We start from the raw sequence: 17,978 nt of genomic DNA on the forward strand, positions 1-17,978 counted from the left end.
TCAGGAGTTTATTTTTCCTTCTGAGGGCAAATACTAAATTTGTATGAACCCAATTCAATGTCCCTAATTATCTGTTCAATGATCCCTGATTTAAAAACACTTACATGCCTTTATTTAGACAAGCTAACCACAATGGTCTACTGGTTCAGTACAAAAGACAAGTGAACTGGTTAGAGTAAAAGAGGTACATACTCAATCATTCCTTCTTGAACATAAACCCAAAATTCAAACAAAAGTTCGAAGTCTGAAAAAAAATTAATTAGATTTTTTATATGTTATTTTTCATTTTTTGAGCCTCTCTTGGAATATAGCAGCTTTTGTAAGTGGAAGTACCAGAAATCTCACAAATGAGAAATTTCTAAACTCTGGAGATCTGGATAAGCTTCCATTAGGCAGCTGAACTTTCACATGCTTATCCAAAACAATGTTTTTGCGGTTCATCCATCACTACTTGTGTAGATCTTTTATGAACACTGCTTTGCTAGTAAGTGTTTTAGCAGCCCTCACAAGACTGATCACAAGCTCATCAGCTTACATATAAAAAGATGTTGCCTACAAAGACAGATCCTCAGCAGGTAGAAATTGTCATAGCTCAACTGACTCCAGTTACCTCCCTATGACAATTTACACCACCCGAGGATCTACCCTCGTATCTTAATTCCTTCTCTTGATTTAAGTAAATTCAGACTCCATTTGTCATCTGAAACACCTAATTTTAGTAATTGTTTTCAGTGATTAGGGGTTTCTATAGTCAATGTATAATTTCCTGCTTTTTTAGAAAAGCGGACAATTTGCCAGGGTCATAGCTAATTATCACTGGATACAAAGCAAACAATGTATAATTCTCCTGGAATGAAAAGTGGCAGGCATCTGTGCCTGGAAGAGCTATTGGAAGCAATGAACCCTTGACCCTTTTGACTTTGCTCACTAGTTTTTAGTAGCTTTAGTTTTTACAGATGCTTTTACTCAGAGTTTTGTGAAAAAATTCTTTGCAGTAGAGAGACTGCCAAAAATTGTGTTTATAAAATGTTTTTGCATATATATTTTAAAGTATTTAGTTATTTATTTGTTTATTTATTTATTGAATGAATGAATGAATGGACAAAGAAAACTGGACAGATTACGAGATATGGAGCCTTTTGCCTCCATATTGCTAGTCTGAATTTAACCCAGGCTGATTTGTCCAAAATCTAGAACCATCTGATGGATGTAAGTGACACATACAAAGTTAATAGCTTGTCTCACTCCACGTTCCAGTGAATACCATCACCAGCAATGGCCTTGTTAGTAGACTCAGCCCTTGAGGGCCCTGAGCCCCTTCAGGTTTGTTTTGAAGCATATTGATGATATAGTTTGGGCCTTGTCATTGCCTGTGCTCTATGTCACAGTTCAGGGCAACTGTACTTGTATTTCCCCTGAGAGATCCAACAAGGGTAAGGACTCTCAGGCTTCCAGCTGTGCAGCCATTTCCTTTCTGCATGGAGTTCCACATCTATCTCCCTTCCGACCAGCGTATTTCCAGACTGCACAGTTCCCTGACTTCACTATGTTATTCCCAGCACAGACAGGTTGCCCAGGGACAACTGCTTGCTTTCTGATCAGAGATGTTTAACAGGTGCAACTACTACAGTTATAAGGTATCACACAGCACTTCCTACGCAAGCCTGCATTATTCTCAAGATAAAAAGCATTACAGAGAAAATATATTAAAAATAATAAAAGAATTTGTTACACACTTACTAATACTTACACACTTGCTAATAAGCTTCAGAGTTAACCCTAACATGGATTATCGAAGCAGCAGTCCTTCAACTTTCCACCTAATGGTAGTCCTTGTGGTTACAGCCTCATTATAGATTCAGCTAGGAACAAATGTCCATTCTTATGGGACCTCAGTAGATCCAGTCCTTACAACCTTACCCTAAGCATTGGGACCCTCTGTGGACCAGCGGTCCTATCTGTTTGGTGGATCAAGAAGGTGGCACTGAGCCAGTTTAAAACTAAACTATTTATCCAACATCCCCTTCTTTGTGATGGTCTCTGGAGAATCAAATTTGAAATAGTATATTGTGCACTTTTCCAACCTCTTTGTAGATGCTAAAACCTAAGTGAATTTGCCTAATCACCCCCTGCTGTTCTTCTGTTTACCCTTTCCATGGAAATTCATACAAATCCACAAAATTAACCCTGGTTCAATAAGATTTAACTTAATTCAATAAAGTTTATCTTACTTCCACAAGGTTTGTAGCCAACATTAGAGGATATGGTCAGTCTCTCACATCCTACCTATCCTGTGAATAAATAGATGGCTCCTGCTTAGCAGCAACATTTTAATAAGAATTATCCCTATTATTCTTCCTTCAGTAATTTCAAAAGGTATGCAAATAGCCACAGCTGACTTATCACAACGTCCAGCTCCTTGAACACATGTTCTAGATGTGCTGTCATAACAGCAGGTCAGCTAATATAATTCCTTCTCATTAATTCAGACCTGATCTACAATTGCTGACTCACTAAGTGGCCTTTCCTTTCCTCCTATTGATGCATTTAGACACATAACTATAATCAGCGCTAATGTGTTCACAGAAATTCCTCATCTATCAATGGGAGACTTCTACAGATATGTACTTGGAAGGTCAGAAATAAAGTTCTGTCTTTTGCTGATGCCTCCAAAATCCCTTTCTTTGATACTGAAGTTATGTTTGATTCGCTATAATAAAATCATAGAAATACAAAAATTAGATCTAGATAGCACCTGTTATTTCCTCCAGTCAATTGCCTCGTGTAGCATTGTTACCTACTACATTTCTCCAGTCTAGTTTAAAATAAATCAAGTGCTAGGGCTTTTATCACTTCTTTTGGAAGACTATTTTACAGTTAGAATAGACTTCCGTGTTAGGATATGTGTACTGATGTTCAGCGTAAATTTTCCCTTTACTTATTTTGACTCCACTACTTCGAGTCACAGTCCTTTGGATCACCGTAAAAATTCCTTTATTTGATGTTTATACATGTCCAATAATTGTTCCAGATTATTGTAGTCCAGGGGTCGGCAACCTCTGGCATGCGGCTCACCAGGGTAAGCACCCTGGCGGGCTGGGCCAGTTGGTTTATCTGCCGCGTCGGCAGGTTCAGCCGATCACGGCTCCCACTGGCCGCGGTTCACCGTCCCAGGCCAATGGGGGCTACGGGAAGCGGCGCAGGCCGAGGGATGTGCTGGCCGCGGCTTCCCGCCACCACCATTGGCCTGGAGAGGCGAACCGTGGCCAGTGAGAGCCGTGATCGGCCGAACCTGCCGACATGGCAAGTAAACAAACTAGCCCAGCCCGCCAGGGTGCTTACCCTGGCGAGCCGCATGCCATAGGTTGCCGACCCCTATCATAGTCATTTCCTGTTAGTTGTTTTTGGCCAAGTTGAGACACATTTGGTTATAAGTAAGGCCCTACTTCATTTGCGATATTGCAGAAATTGTGGATCCCATAATATTAGGCTTCCACTGCAATTTTTATTTTAATTAGCTCACTTTGCACAATCCACAATTTCGCACACATTTTGAGGTTTGCGACTCTGACTATTAGTACAGTAGAGCTCCATTTATCTGAGTTGATAGTGGCTGAGGCTCTGGCTGTTAGCCCTGGGCGACTGGGCTCAGGATGTCAACCTGTTGCATGGCGGGGCGTCCACTGTCAGCCCTGTGCATTAATGACTATATTATAGTTGTATTAAAATGTATGGTTATAAAAAAAATAGGAAGCATGACATAATATTTGAGTGTTTATATTGTTCCAGCAAATTTTTCTTAAACAAATAGGTCTTCTCTGGCTTTTCCAAATTACTGCAATTGATAGAGATCCGTTATTACTTTTCCTTGATTTTCCACCAACTTGTCCTCAACTCAGACACAATGATTTGACAATCATCCTGCTGTTCAAGTAGGGCCGTAGTTATAAGATTTTCTCGTAAGTCACTGTCTGTAGCTCATTTTTTGTTGCTTTTCTTTGACTTTCTCCCAATTTGTAAATATTTTTCAGGAATTCAGATGCCTAAAAGTGGAGAGTAGTAATCTAAGTGTGGTTTCAGCACGACCAAATACAGAGAGGCAATACCACTTCCCTGATCTATGATAGGACGCCTTTGCTGGCCAACATCACAAGTGGGCAAATACAGAAGGCCTTACTCATGTTCTATTCAGTTGTTACATAAGCAAAGCTCCTATTTATTTTAATAGGCTCCACATTTTGAGTTTATAACCAGGCAAACACCCTTCAGGATTTGACTCTTCAGCCAAAATAGTCTCTCTAATTCCTTTTGAGCCAAAGGCTGCAGTCTTTTCTTGAGTACTACTACTACTACTAAGAATAAATAATAATACTTTGCACCTATGTAACATCTTCCTTCTGATGGCCTCAAAGTGCTTTACAAATATTAATCAAGTTATGCCCACAACACTGTGTGAGGCAGACAAACATAGGCACTGACTCCATGGGTGTGCCAGGGCTGGAGCACCCATGAGGAAAAAATGGTGGGTGCTGAGCACCCACCGGCAGCCTCCCATCAGCTCCTCCCTCCCCCCCCCCAGTGCATCCCATGCACCAGTGGCCCCATGGATCAATGCCTCTCCCTCCCTCCCAATGCCTCGCGCCTGTCGCAACCAGCTGTTTCACAGCATTCAGGAGGCTCTGGGGCACGGGGGAGGAGTGAGGAGGCGGCACGCTTGGGGGAAGGGGCGGAACTGGGTGGGAAGAGGCAGGGCAGGGGTGGATGGGGTGGGTGGGAAGAGGCAGGGCAGGGGTGGAGGAAAGGGTGGAGGCCTTGGGGGAAAGGGTGGAGCTGGGGGTCAAGCAATCCCCAGCATTTTGGAAAATCAGCGCCTGTGCAGACAAATATTTTTACCCACATTCCTATTGGTTGTGTGAACATCACTGGTACCTAAATTTGTATTTAGGCACCTAGAAAGGAAGTTAGGTGCCTCTGTCCCATTGTGAATATAGCCCTAAGTGACTTGCCCCAGGTCACAAAAATGACTGTGATAGAACCTGAACTAGAGCATTGTTCCTGTGACTCCCAATCTTGTGTGACTACAGGATCAGGCCCAGTATATTACTTGTCTGGTCTCACTGATGTTTACAAAATCTGCAAATTTAATTAACATGCTGTTTACCACGTCTTTACTCATATCAATGATGTTGTTGAATAAAACTGGGTTTAATGCTATTCCATGGAGCAAACCACAGGACAGCCCCCCTGACCTGTGACAACACTTTTAATCATCTCACTTTCATAATGACTCTTCAGCCCCTTTTCAGTACATGTTTCAATTCTACAATGGAAGCTAATTTGATTTAATTTCATTTTTCAAGTAAGATTTGGTGAAACACTGTATCAAGTGTTTTGTTAAAGTCCAGATATTACATTTATTGTGTTACCTTTGTCTACTAATGTTGTAATTCTGTCAACTAAACAATCAGGTTTCTGTAGCATGATTTGCTTTTTTAATTGTCAGGAGACCTGCACTAATGCAACATTATGATTGCCCTGTTAGCGATTCCAAGAGTCAGGCAATGCAAATGTTGAGATTCAAGTAGCAACTTTAACTCATCCATATATGCTGTATATATTACAGTATACATCTGATGACATAAAGAGTACCATACTACAAGCTAAAAAATTAAGAAGAGTAGGACTATATAAATACTATTCATGGTTCCATTAGCCTCTAAATAACTACTGACCTCTTAATATTTGTTCTGGTATTTTATTAAGGTTTGCCAGATTTGCTTGATAATTATTGCAAGGACCACTGTTTTTTTTTTTCCTGCTGAAGATCTGTGACAGGATAATAGATAACTCCTTTCTTCATCAGAGTAGCAAATAAATAAAGCTGGTACTTTTGCGCATAGACTCAGACTTTAAGGCTAGAAGGGACCTTCATGCTCATCTAGTCTGACCTCCTGCACATTGCAGGCCACAGAACCTCATCCTCCACTCCTACAGTAGGCCCATAACCTCTAACTGAATTGCCGAAGACCTGAAATCTTGTGCTCCAAGGCACACGGTTATGTGTCCTCTTTGGACACTATCAAGAAGGTTCAGGTTTAGCTCCTTCTTAACAGAAGTTTAGCTCCTTCTTAACAGAAGTAAAAGAGAGCTACACCTAAAGATATTTCTTATTGTGGAAGACATCTGAGGTACCCTCTGCTGTATATCCATGACCATATATTTCAATGTCTAACCTGGTCTGGGTTATATACATCCTGTCACCATTATCTGTTGTGAAGAAGGTTTGATGTGACTATATCCCTAGGGATATAGTGAACTTCTGTCACATAGTAATGACCTATCATCACTACTGACGAGGATGATTTAAACCCAGATAGGAAAGGCTCTGTATACTACTATAAATCTTTAGAATAACATATTCCCTCAAGAAATGCCAAGGAAATTTAGAGGAATATTTGTGCTCAGCTTAGAACCCAGAGTGTTCTGGAGCTGGTTCACCTGTGGGTGTCATAGGTGGCTTTCCACTGCTTTTCTGCCTCCTGAGTCCTAGATTCTGCAAGGGGTTGATCCAGCCCCCAGCACAAGTTAAAGCAGTCTCAGGGATGCTCTAACTTGTGCTAATGAATAACAGTTGCCGAATGGCCACTCCATTAGCCAGTTTCATTGGTGCACATTGTGTCCTCCCATCTTCTCCTCCACCTGAAACACGTTATATGTTAGGTTTCGCTGGAGCAAGAGGGGCTCACAGAGGGTTGGCTAAGGGAAACCTCAGGGATCTGCCCTAAAGCAGCAGTGCTGAGGGGCAACAGTGCAGATGGGAATTAAAAAGGCCCAAGGATCTAAGGTATTGTAGCAATGACCATGTGACATACCTCATGCAAAGCAGGTTCAGTGGGAATGAGTTAAAGACAGGGAACCTGATGCTCCTCTCACACCAATTTTTCATCCAAGTAACTCTCCTGATTTACTCTATAAAAGAGAGTCAGACCCATGGTTTTAGTCTTGCTCAAAATATAGTGGATTTTATCAGACCCTTAATATTACTTGCATGATTGTTTTGGGGCAAGAATTTAAGGTCATATTATACTTTTCTATATAACTTTTCCATGGATTCTTGAATAATTTTTTCTGTATTCATGATAATATACTACTGCCTTTTAGCTCTCCACCGGAACCACTTGTGTATGTAAGTGTTACAATTGTCTGTAAAACAAATTTGGGCAGTGAGAATGTAAAACTTCATAGTGTACTAAAAATATTACAATACGCAAGAAACTACATCTCACTTTACAATATTAATTATTGCAAACATTGCCAAGTAGACATGAGGTTGACATGATTGTCTGAGGAAGTTTTATGCAAGATGCTAATTTAACTTAGATTTGTCATCTTGTAACTTTTGCATGACCATGCTTTGTGTAATTGGAGAAAAGATATCTTGCAGTTGGAACACAAGACTGGAAGTTAGGACATTTGGGTTCTGTTGCCAGCTCTGCTATTGGCTACTTATATGTCTTTGGACAAATCACTCATTTTTTCAGTTCTTCAGTTTTCCCATCTGTAAAATGGAGATAAGGACTTTTATCTATTTTTCTTTGAGATAATTTGCACTTTTAAAATACTTTGGCTCAACTGTGCTTGATAATTGCAAACTGTTATGACAAAATAGTCTATTTCAACTAAGCAATGCTCAGAATGCATATTTTTACATGTGCAGTCAAATGGCACATATGGTACTTCTTTTCTTTTCTTACTATTATTATTTGTTTAGTTCAGTTTCTATGTATTTATTTCTGCGACAGTTAAATTGGGTTTCTGTGGGAGTGGGACTCTACTCAGTATATCAAGTGGAAGATCTCTTTTGAGATTTCTGATGGAAATATAACAAGTTCCAGGGATATTCTGGTTAAATTTGACCTCTGAAGAAAATAACCCAGTGAATGTTGTAGAGTACAGAAGCTTCTTAACAAAGAAAATAACCTTTTCAGCTGGCTGACGATCAGTTTAGGATCCCACTGGCCCACTACATGTACACTACATTTACTCTGGCCCACTACACTAACAAGGAATGCAAGAATCCTCTGCTAAGCTCAAAGGACAGAACTAGAGTTAGTTGAAAAAAAATTCATCAAAACTGTTTGTAAAATTGGGTTTTCTATTAAACTTTTTTTGTTGTTGTAAAAAGTGTTTGCTTTCTTTGGAAAATACAGATTTTTCATAGAAAATCTGAACTCTACAAGATTTTGGTTAAAAATCTAAATGTTTTGACCAAAGCCCAACATATTTCAATTTGGATGTAATGCTTGAGTTCCTCATGGGAATTACAGTTCATTTACTTCATGACTCAATTCTCCTTTATGAACTGGGTTACTGAGCTAGACTTAATCTCTCATGATGCACTGCAGCTATAAAACTCCCATGATGCACCACCTCCCCTCAGTAAGAGGACACACCACAGTGTATCATGGAAGATGAAGTCCTGGTTGAATATGCAGAATTAGTACGGTTTACTCATGCTGCCATGTGAATGCCTTTCGTTTTAACCCTGCTAGAAGAGGTTTAGAGCATCTCTCAAGGACAGGTGTAACTAAGGGCTGGGACAGAAAGTTATCTGAGTCAACAATTCTCTTCTTTGTTACTTGTCTGTACAAGTGCCTAACACAATGGGATCCTGACCCTTGATTTCAGAACAGCCAAACACTGGTCAACCATAACTCCAGAGTCATGGACAGCATCACCAGCACTGTTTCAGATAGGTGTATATCTTTCAGCACATTCCTGAGTGCAATGACAAGATACCAGCTATTCCTCACATCGCATGTACTGATGTTGTGTTCCCTAGGCCCTTAGCTAGCTCATACAACTGAGTCCTAAATTAAGTCCTAAACAAATGTCCATAGTTGCACCACCCATGCTAGTGATTATATTGTGTGAGCAAAAACACAGGTGTACAAGTACGGTTATTATATTGTGGTTCAGGACAAAACATCAGCCAATGTACGTGCTCAGGTTTCAGATTGCTGATTCATTACTTCCCTTTATGGCATTTTAGCCACTGGGGAAGCTGTATTTACAATCAACCTAACAAGAGCAGAGAGAGAAAAAAAGGGAAAGGGAGCTAGATATGTTGGGTAAAATGTAGTGAAAGATGACTTAGGAAGAGTGAGAATAAAAGCCATTTTTATGATGCCTGGAACATTCTGAGATACTCAGAACAATTAAATTACAGAGAAACTCTTCTTTTTAATCCCCTGATAGGGTCAGAAAAGGAAAGGAGCCAGCCTGAGTTTGTGGATATAAAATGCCCATGTGGTGCACTTCATGCTGATACTGAGAAGTAAATGTAAAGAATGTCTTGGCTGAAGTGAGCCACAGTTTAGAACTTTGCACTTAACTTGGCTGAGGGAAGCCCTACTGGTTGATTTCCCTTTAATTGGCCAAGTTCCAAAAAGAAAAAAGGAATGTTTCCAGATTCCCCATCTCATCTCTGGTTTCAGAGTAGCAGCCGTGTTAGTCTGTATCCGCAAAAAGAACAGGAGTACTTGTGGCACCTTAGAAACTAACATCTCATCTCTCTAACCCTATTCCTGAAAATAAACCCATCCTCCCTGACTCCTGCTGTCAAACTTGGCTCCTGGCTCCCTACAGCACTTCACTCTGATAGTATGCTGGGGTGAATTAATTCATTCCCCTCAGCTGGCCCTGAAAATCCCTGAACTTGAAGAAGGCATCTGTGGTCCTCCCTGTAGCCAAAAGGAAGGAATGGGATTTAACCCCTTCCTTGTCAATCTCCGCACAAAGCACCCCATCACAATACCTTACTTTTGGTCCCAGCATGCTTGCTTGTTCGGTCAAATAGTGACATATACTCTACAATATTGTGCTATTAGCATATAAATTTGGTAGCATAGCTGTTAAAACACCATCTTAGTAGTCATTTCCTTTAGCAATTGTTAATTTGAGAGAAATCTGGCATACATTTATTATAATTATTATTACCTACAGTAGTGGTAGAAAATAGTTTGGTTTGGCATGTATGATTTTCATTGTCTTCAACCAGCCTATTTTTATAGGTCAACTACTACTGTAACTTAAATGTTGATTAAAAAAAATAAAATTTTTACTCTTCCTTTTTATGAGTAGCATTTTCCTGGCTGACTTTCACTGGATAAAATGAGACATTTTATTAAAGATTCTTAAAGTGGTATTAAAGTTTTAACACCTCATTAGTAGAAAAACAAGGTTTGACACTATGATATCAGAATTCTTTAGACCTTATAGAAATCTCAGACAGGATAGGATTCTCTTACTTAATATTCTAAATGAATTCCAGCACAGAAAACATCATCATTTCCTGTAGCACAGACTCTCAGTTCTGGCTCCTAGTCAGTCACTAATATGCTGGCTTTATTGTCTGAAGTTCCACAACTTCCTCCCAGATTTGGAAATAAGAAACAGTCAAAATCTATTAAACTGGACACCATTGACTGCTCTTAAATAATTGCAAACTGAGTTAAAAAGAGAGTGCTGATACTCCGAGGTGCAGAACGCCCTAAACTCCCATTTAGTTCAATGTCCTGTCCCTTAAATGGGCCAAGAGATCACAAGAAACTTTAGCTTTGGGCAGAATTCTGAATTAACTCTTTCTTTAACCCATCCACAATGATGCTTTGCTGATTTTTCTGTTTTTTTATTTTGTTCTGAAGATTCATTTTACATGTTCAGAAAGCAAACAGAGTGTGTGTAAGAAACTGAACTCTCTTTCAAAAGTTAGGAGAGAAGAAGGAGGGAGAATGCATCATATGCACTGCAAGGGGAGACCTAATAATCACATGTATAAAGAAGAAGTAGATGGAAAGAAAATCATCCTCAAGAGATTCTGAATTGTATTTTATCTCATATTTATGGCTAAGAAATTGCGTCTACACTTTTCTTTTAATGTTTGCAGAGATGCAAAATCAAGAAAATGAAATAAACAAGAAATCAATTTTGGTAGCATAAGACTCTACATTCTTCAAATCATATTTTTTAATTTTATCTAATTTAAAATTGATGGACAGAGTTTGCTAGTACCTCTCATCAGCCCTTTCTGGGAAATTTATTATCATGGGCTTGCAATCTGTGACCATGTTTTCTTTATAATGGAACTCATATCACTGAGATGATGATTCCTGTAATACACCGATGGCAAGAAATGGTCTTCAGTATTAGCATATTTTGTCTTTTACTCATTCTGAATGATAGCTGAACCCCAGTACAGCTCAATATTATATGATTTCCAAAATACCACCAAATTAGCTAAGTATGTTCTGTGCCGTTACACAGAACAATATAGCAGGTATCACAATCTCTAGAGATCTATTAAGTCTTAAGGGGAGTTGGCAGTTTGTAGTGTGTGTTAATGTTTAATTTGGATACAATTTGGATACAAATTGGAGTTAATTATAGGCAAGTGGTTTGTGACTCAACCATTCCTATCTATATTGAAATTTAATTCTCTGGCTTTGTTTTATTCCAATTAAATTAGCCATATAAAGAAGAGCTACTCTATAGCCTTACAGAAAATGACCAGGTAGTGCCAACTTGGCATTGAGATGTGACTGATTTGCTTTCTAAAGGCTATCAAACATTAGGAATTTGTCGCAAATCAAAAAAATGGCGCTAAGTCTTAGATGTAGCACAAAATATCAATACATGATCTTTAAAGCTTCTGCATAGACTATAAAAATAAATCAAATCAAGCAAATTAGATTGTTTCACTGGTGAGGTTCAGAAGAAATTTGTAAGCCAAAAACCTCCATGGAGTTAAGTGAGAGTTGTTTAGGTCTTGGCTTTTCTTTTCTAGAATTAGCTTTCTTTAGAACAGGATTTGAGGAAGCAAGTTAGAAAGTGCAGATGTGCAAAGGCAAGATAAGAGATGCACATGGTAACAATACCAACCATTTAAACTTTGCAAAGGGACAGATTCTGATATCCTTCTTTACACGGAGTAACATCTTACACCATGAGTAGTTTCATTGCAGAAAAGGATATTAGAATCTGGCCTGAAATTACTCACTGCTGTGTTTTTTATTTTTAAATAAAGGGAAAATAGCCTATTGTACATTAAAGGCCAGATTCTGCCATGATTATTCACGAGTACTAATTTACTCTGCAAATAGACTTTGATTAGAACCTTCCTCTGTATGTAGTCCCTTTAATGTGACTAAGTGTTACAAATGTAGGGTCCACTTTTGCAAGCTACTAAACGTAATAAATAAAGATAGATAAATAATAAAATTATTGTGACTCTTATTTGGTTACATTGACTTACAGTAGGAAGAGACTTGTTCACTTTTATGAACAATTCTCCTTGGAATGCTTATTAACAGCAGCAGTGGCTTGGAGCCACTCAGTCGATTGAAAGATAAAGATGCTATGCTGTCCTCTTCATGGTCTAACACTGTAGCACTAGGCATTTATTCCTGAAATATCTTTGGTAGTTTCTCTTGCTTTCTAAAACTTGCAAGCAATGAATGAACAGGCTGTTTTAAATGTTGTAGACAGATGTTATTTGGATACCAAACCACTGGAATAGAACAAATCTGCAGATCTTAGTTACTCTAATAAATACTAAATAAATACTTTTTGATGTATCTTCCTGGAGAACTGTCATATTGCTGTTTCCGCTGTTAATTTTGAATATTTGTATATTGTGTAATACCAGATACAAGCAAAGTATGCAGATCAGCTTCAAGAAGACTGTCAATTTTTTTTCATCCTAATATCCTGATAACTAATCTAGCATTCCAAGTTCTGTATCTTCAAGCATTGAAGCGGACATCTATTCTCCACTTAACAGAAACACATCCATGTACATTGTGGGCACTTACATGCATGTCAGAGATAATCTCAGAAACTTTAATGAAAAAATATTAATTCCTTCAATTCTAGATAAAGACTGTTTAAACATGTTTGCTGTATATTTATTGTGTACATACTGCATGTACATGTTATACCTATAGACATAGTGTACATATGTACATAATTATCGATATTTATGTATATAATATATGAATTTGACACAGATATAGAGGTTCATGAACCAATATGTACAATAACTTACCTATAGAAGAATTTCTTCCTTTTTCTTTTCACTTGAGTTTGTCTAGTTTGTGGGAAAGAGACATCCACTATTCAAATTTCTTCACTTGGCTCAGATAAACTAGAGAGAGTTTTCAGTTCATACTAGCAGTGTGAACAGTATCCCAGGAAGACTCCTCTTGCTCCAGCCCCTAGTAACTGAACTCTTCCAGCACAGTCACATTTTATTTATACACATACTGTCCTTTTCAAAACAAGCAGCCAGCTGGAATTATTCAAACCTCCGTTCAGCACACCGTTAAAATGCAGCTTCCTTCTTGGACATGGGAATTACACCAGGGAGCAGTCAGAGAACAGCAAAAAGGCTATGAGAACTATTTAATCACCCGAATACCAGCTGCTCCTGCTACTACTGCTGCTTCTGGTGCTGCTGCTGCTGCTGCTGTGCCTCTTGTTTAGCTGTAGTCACTCTCCCTTTCCCCTTCTCTCATATCTACAGAACTATAAAGGCGGCTTTACACGATTATGATTGGCAGAAACAGCCAATTCCTTCAGCTAATCAACCTCAAGACTTTCAAGGACTAGAAGCTGTTGTGATGTCATTCAGAGAGTGACATGTTACAGATGAATACATTCCAATGGAAGCTAATTCAAAGATCAGCAGCATTCGTCTCACACCACAGTGATTGATTAGATGCTCCTGGAGGATTTGCATAATCTGTCATTGTGCAGTTGGACCACCTCCTTTACAACCAGGCTATATTAAATGTGGGGGTGAAATACTCACTTGCTGCTTCTGACACCTACACCTGAAGCTGTAACTAAAATAATGGGAAACTGCAAAGTTTAGTGATTTTCCTGGCTGGAGTATGTTTCAATTAGGTGAAAAAAAACAGAATGTGAGAAGTATAGCAGGAGAGTCACACTTGTGTAAAACTGCAGGCTCCCTCCCTCCCTAAAGCTAGGACCCCCTGAGAAGAGAAAAGACGCTTTATTAACAAAACAGAGGGATTACAGCCAAAGTCTGTTTAATTACAAATAATTTAATTGATAGTGTGTTGGTGTGGATGTGTTCAACCAGCTGTACTTTACCATTTCACTTCATCTGAGAGGCACACAATATCCTTCCATCTATATGTGACATAAACATGGCCCATCTAGCTTCTGCATACTTATTGATCAGAACCTTCTGTCCCATACAATTAAAGACTAGCCCTGGTCACACAACCATAGCCAAGGATCATGATTTTTTATGCAATTTTCTTACATTACACTACAGGAAAACTTAAGCTCTTTGATGTAACATCTAGTTTCCAATTTTAACTGGTTTGACTGAGGCACATATATATCCGTTCATTCCAAAATGATTCATGCATGATACCCTTAAACACTGAAATTTAGTCACGTCTACACAACCCAGACACAACCTAGCCCACAGTAAGGGAAGGGTAATTTTTAACAAGGAGATATGTGCAAACCTATATTTGTCTGAAAAAAATGAAACAGGATCTCTGATGTTCATGCCATGCAGGCACATCCCCAATATACAAGGTACCATCTAAAAGACCCCAACACAGTAAATTGCAGGGAGAACTCAGTTTACCTTGAGTACCTTGGAATGAGGAAGGGCTCAATTGAGTCTGCCACGATTTGAATTTGAGGTTCCAGGAAGAGTAGGTGTTTCTAACCTGTTGCTTGGAACCTTAATTTGTCCCCTCCAGCTAAATCAGAGATTGAGTTGGAATTAAAACCCAAGGCACTTCTAGCTCATTTTCTGTAACCCCTGAATTACACAGAATCTCTGGGGATCATAAATTCTCATAACATGTCATGCCTTCCACAGCCTCCTAGGGACTAAGGCTGTGATTGTCAAAGAGCCCTAAAGGAGTCAGATGCCCAACTCACATTGAAATTCAGTGGAAGTTGGCTGCCTAATTCCCTTACCTCCCTTTGAAAACCAGAATTAAAATCAAAACCTCCAAAGCATTTTACAAATTCAAGTTAAAATTTCCTTTCCTTTCTGAACCTGATAACCCTACGCAATCTAGAATAACTGCCTCCTATCATAAGTACCCCACGAGCTTCATGAAAAGATCAGTCTCAGCCATCATCCACCATCTGCCCCTATTCACACACTTCACTCCCATCTACACTCATAGTGATATAATACCAAGGCCACACAACTTTGGGCTGGGCTACTTAACTTCACCACTGTGGAAAAGGGAAAGTAACATACATCTGGCAGAATGCTCCTCTGCTGCAGCCAGATGTACCAGGCACATCATCCTATTCCTTTGAATTTAATGGCACATCAGAAAATGGAATAGCACAGATGCTCCTTTGGAGGGCCAGCAGCCAAGTGGTTAAGCATGTCCTCAAAAATTTATTTTAATTTAGATGATAAAGTCAATACACTCAGCCATTCCCAGAGCTTTATTCCTTAGCCTAATGGCATGTCATAATGGAAGAATCCAACATGAAGCAGCATGGCTATTAATTTGTACCACCTCAAAACTCTCCTTCCCTATCCAATGCCTTAAAGACCATCTTGAGTGGAATACACAATATCTCACTATAGCTTCTAGATAGAGTCCACCCACTGACACAAATATCCACAAATCAATACTCATTTCAGCTCTCTCCTGCTGTTCAGGATAATGTTTCAATGCTAGTCTGTTCATACTACTGTCTGGAGTTTCAGAGATTGCTGCAAGATTAATGTTAGTGGGATAGACCCATTTGCTCAGCTCAAGTGGCTGGCCTTACCCAAGTGGAATGATATCAAAAAGGTTATAAACTGGTCTGTCATATCTTCTTTTAATGCTTGAAACACAGGCAAAGCTGCTCTATGTGAAACAAAAAGAGCTTACCCACGTTAGGGTAAGGGGTAAACAAATTCCCATATATCAAATTCCTGCTCTTATCTATTTTGGGTAGTGCAGATAAGACTCCTTTTGTCTACATTCTGCCCCAACCATGAGTCAGTTTGAAAGGGCCATTCAGTTTAGAACATTGTTGGTTTCCTGTTCTATTTCAGAGAAACTCTCTGAAAAATAAGGAACAGAAGAGAGGGGCCAGTGAGAAAAATAATTCAGTGAAAAAATAAGGTGAAAAAACCCTAAAAGCAGCAAAGGAGAAACAGAGGAAATTTCTAACTCTAATCATAAAACAGCCACAACATTCCTTTATACCACCCGAAAGGTAATCTTCTATTCCTTCCATATAGTATGGACTTCTCATTATCTAATGACATATTTTTAAAATTGAATTACCCTTGGAAATAAAATATTAGTTAATACCACCGTTATGTTTGTCCATGTATTTTTGTCCATGTATTTGTACTTAATCCCTTGTGAACCTTTCTGCCATCTGTGTCGGCTGGAAAATTATAGATGAAATCATGAGAACAATCTTGATCCTTCTCTCACACTTTTCAGAGAGCCTATCATTTCTCTCTCTCTTCCCTCCCACCCCCAAATTCTTTAGCATGTGTAAATCTTTCTTTTGCTCTGTAAAATTTGTTCTTGAAAGTTTATAAATTCTGGAAACAAGTAAGAAAATGTTTGACTCTTCTAAACCCCATTGCCTTCTACCAATCCCACTATTACTCAGCTTAGGTGACCTGAAATCAACAAAACACCAAGTCCAAGATTTTCAGAAATGCGTGCCTAAAGTGAAAATGATGGGAACTGCTGAAGATTCAGCATTTTTGAAAATCATGCTTCTTATTTTGTTACCTAGGTAAAACCAGGATCTGAGATCCATACTTATCTATCCTTTCTTAGGTACTTGTATGGCCCATATCACTCTAGTGATGCCTCACATTCTTTAATGTATTCATCCTCACAACACCCTTGTGAGGTAAAGAAGTGCTCTTATCTCCATTTTACAGCTGGGAGCTGAGGCACAGAGAATAAGTGCCTTGCCCTAGATCACATAGTTCATCCGTGACAGTGCAAGGCATTTTGAACCCCAGTCTCCCAAGGCCCAGGCAAACATCCTAATCACTTGATCATCTTTCCTCTCTATTTTAAAATAATTCTCTTCCAAACCTTTCAGGAGTATAAAAGGATAGTTTTGCCATTGCTACGTATATTTTGTGCTTTCCACTGTTTTCCTCATCCACCCATTGCAATGCTCTGAGAATATTTCAAAAAGGATTCTTATTTTTTTCCATTCAAAGCAAACTTTACACATAACAAAAATGTCCTACAACTCTATGGGGCACCTCTCCAAAATAATTCCTAGTAAATATAAATGGTTGTTTCAACTAAAAGTACCTTCCCACTTTTTAGCCACAGAATGACTGTTAACATTGGATTCCTGAGTTTTAAAACAAGAAATGGCCATCTCTCAAAGACCTGCTTCTCTTTGAGTTGTGGAGGCATCATGTGAGCTTCCCTAAAACAAGCCAATTGAGCATTGTTGATTAAGCTTATTTCACTAAATGTGCACAAAGATTTTAAGAGCAATTCCTTAGCTGGTATAAATCATCATAGCCACTTTGACTTCAATGGAGCGATGGCAACTTACACCAGCAGAAGATTCTCTGATTCTAAGATCTGCCCCTAAATCTCCAACAGGGTCCTCCAGATCCATATTGTTTTTATGTATATTAAGCTAACATAAAATGGTAACAGGATTTTTACAGCATTCAAATACATAGTTCACTAAATGTAAGGAATTTCTTTCTAGTGTCTTGATAAGTTTATTTTAAAAGAATCCAACACGTTGGTTCTAAACCAAAGTGTTTAGCAGTTATGTAAGCTCAGAAGGGTACAGATATATATATATACACACACACACATACTTGGACTTCAGCTTCATGCCTCACAACACACCCAAGGCATTAATATCTTTTACTAGAAGTGCCTGCATTGTCATGGGTTATTCTT

The 17,978-nt window shown here is 38.8% G+C and overlaps 1 protein-coding gene across 5 annotated transcripts in view; it reads right to left on the bottom strand.

Annotated features, from left to right (window-relative positions):
* The window catches only part of LOC101951048 (N-deacetylase and N-sulfotransferase 4), a 265,282-nt gene that overhangs the window by 174,165 nt on the left and 73,139 nt on the right, over nt 1-17,978 (bottom strand). For 3 of the 5 annotated variants that reach the window (XR_010601307.1, XM_065596279.1, XM_042842370.2), the window contains exon 1: nt 13,106-13,588. The exons of 1 other annotated variant lie outside the window; for it this stretch is intronic. The gene's annotated coding sequence lies outside the window, so the exon portion shown is untranslated. Of the gene's footprint in view, nt 1-13,105; nt 13,615-17,978 lie in introns of those variants that run through there. One more of the 5 variants, XR_010601308.1, reaches the window with a different exon arrangement.

Source organism: Chrysemys picta, chromosome 5 (assembly GCF_011386835.1).
Source record: "Chrysemys picta bellii isolate R12L10 chromosome 5, ASM1138683v2, whole genome shotgun sequence".
In the NCBI taxonomy this organism is placed as follows: domain Eukaryota; kingdom Metazoa; phylum Chordata; order Testudines; family Emydidae; genus Chrysemys; species Chrysemys picta.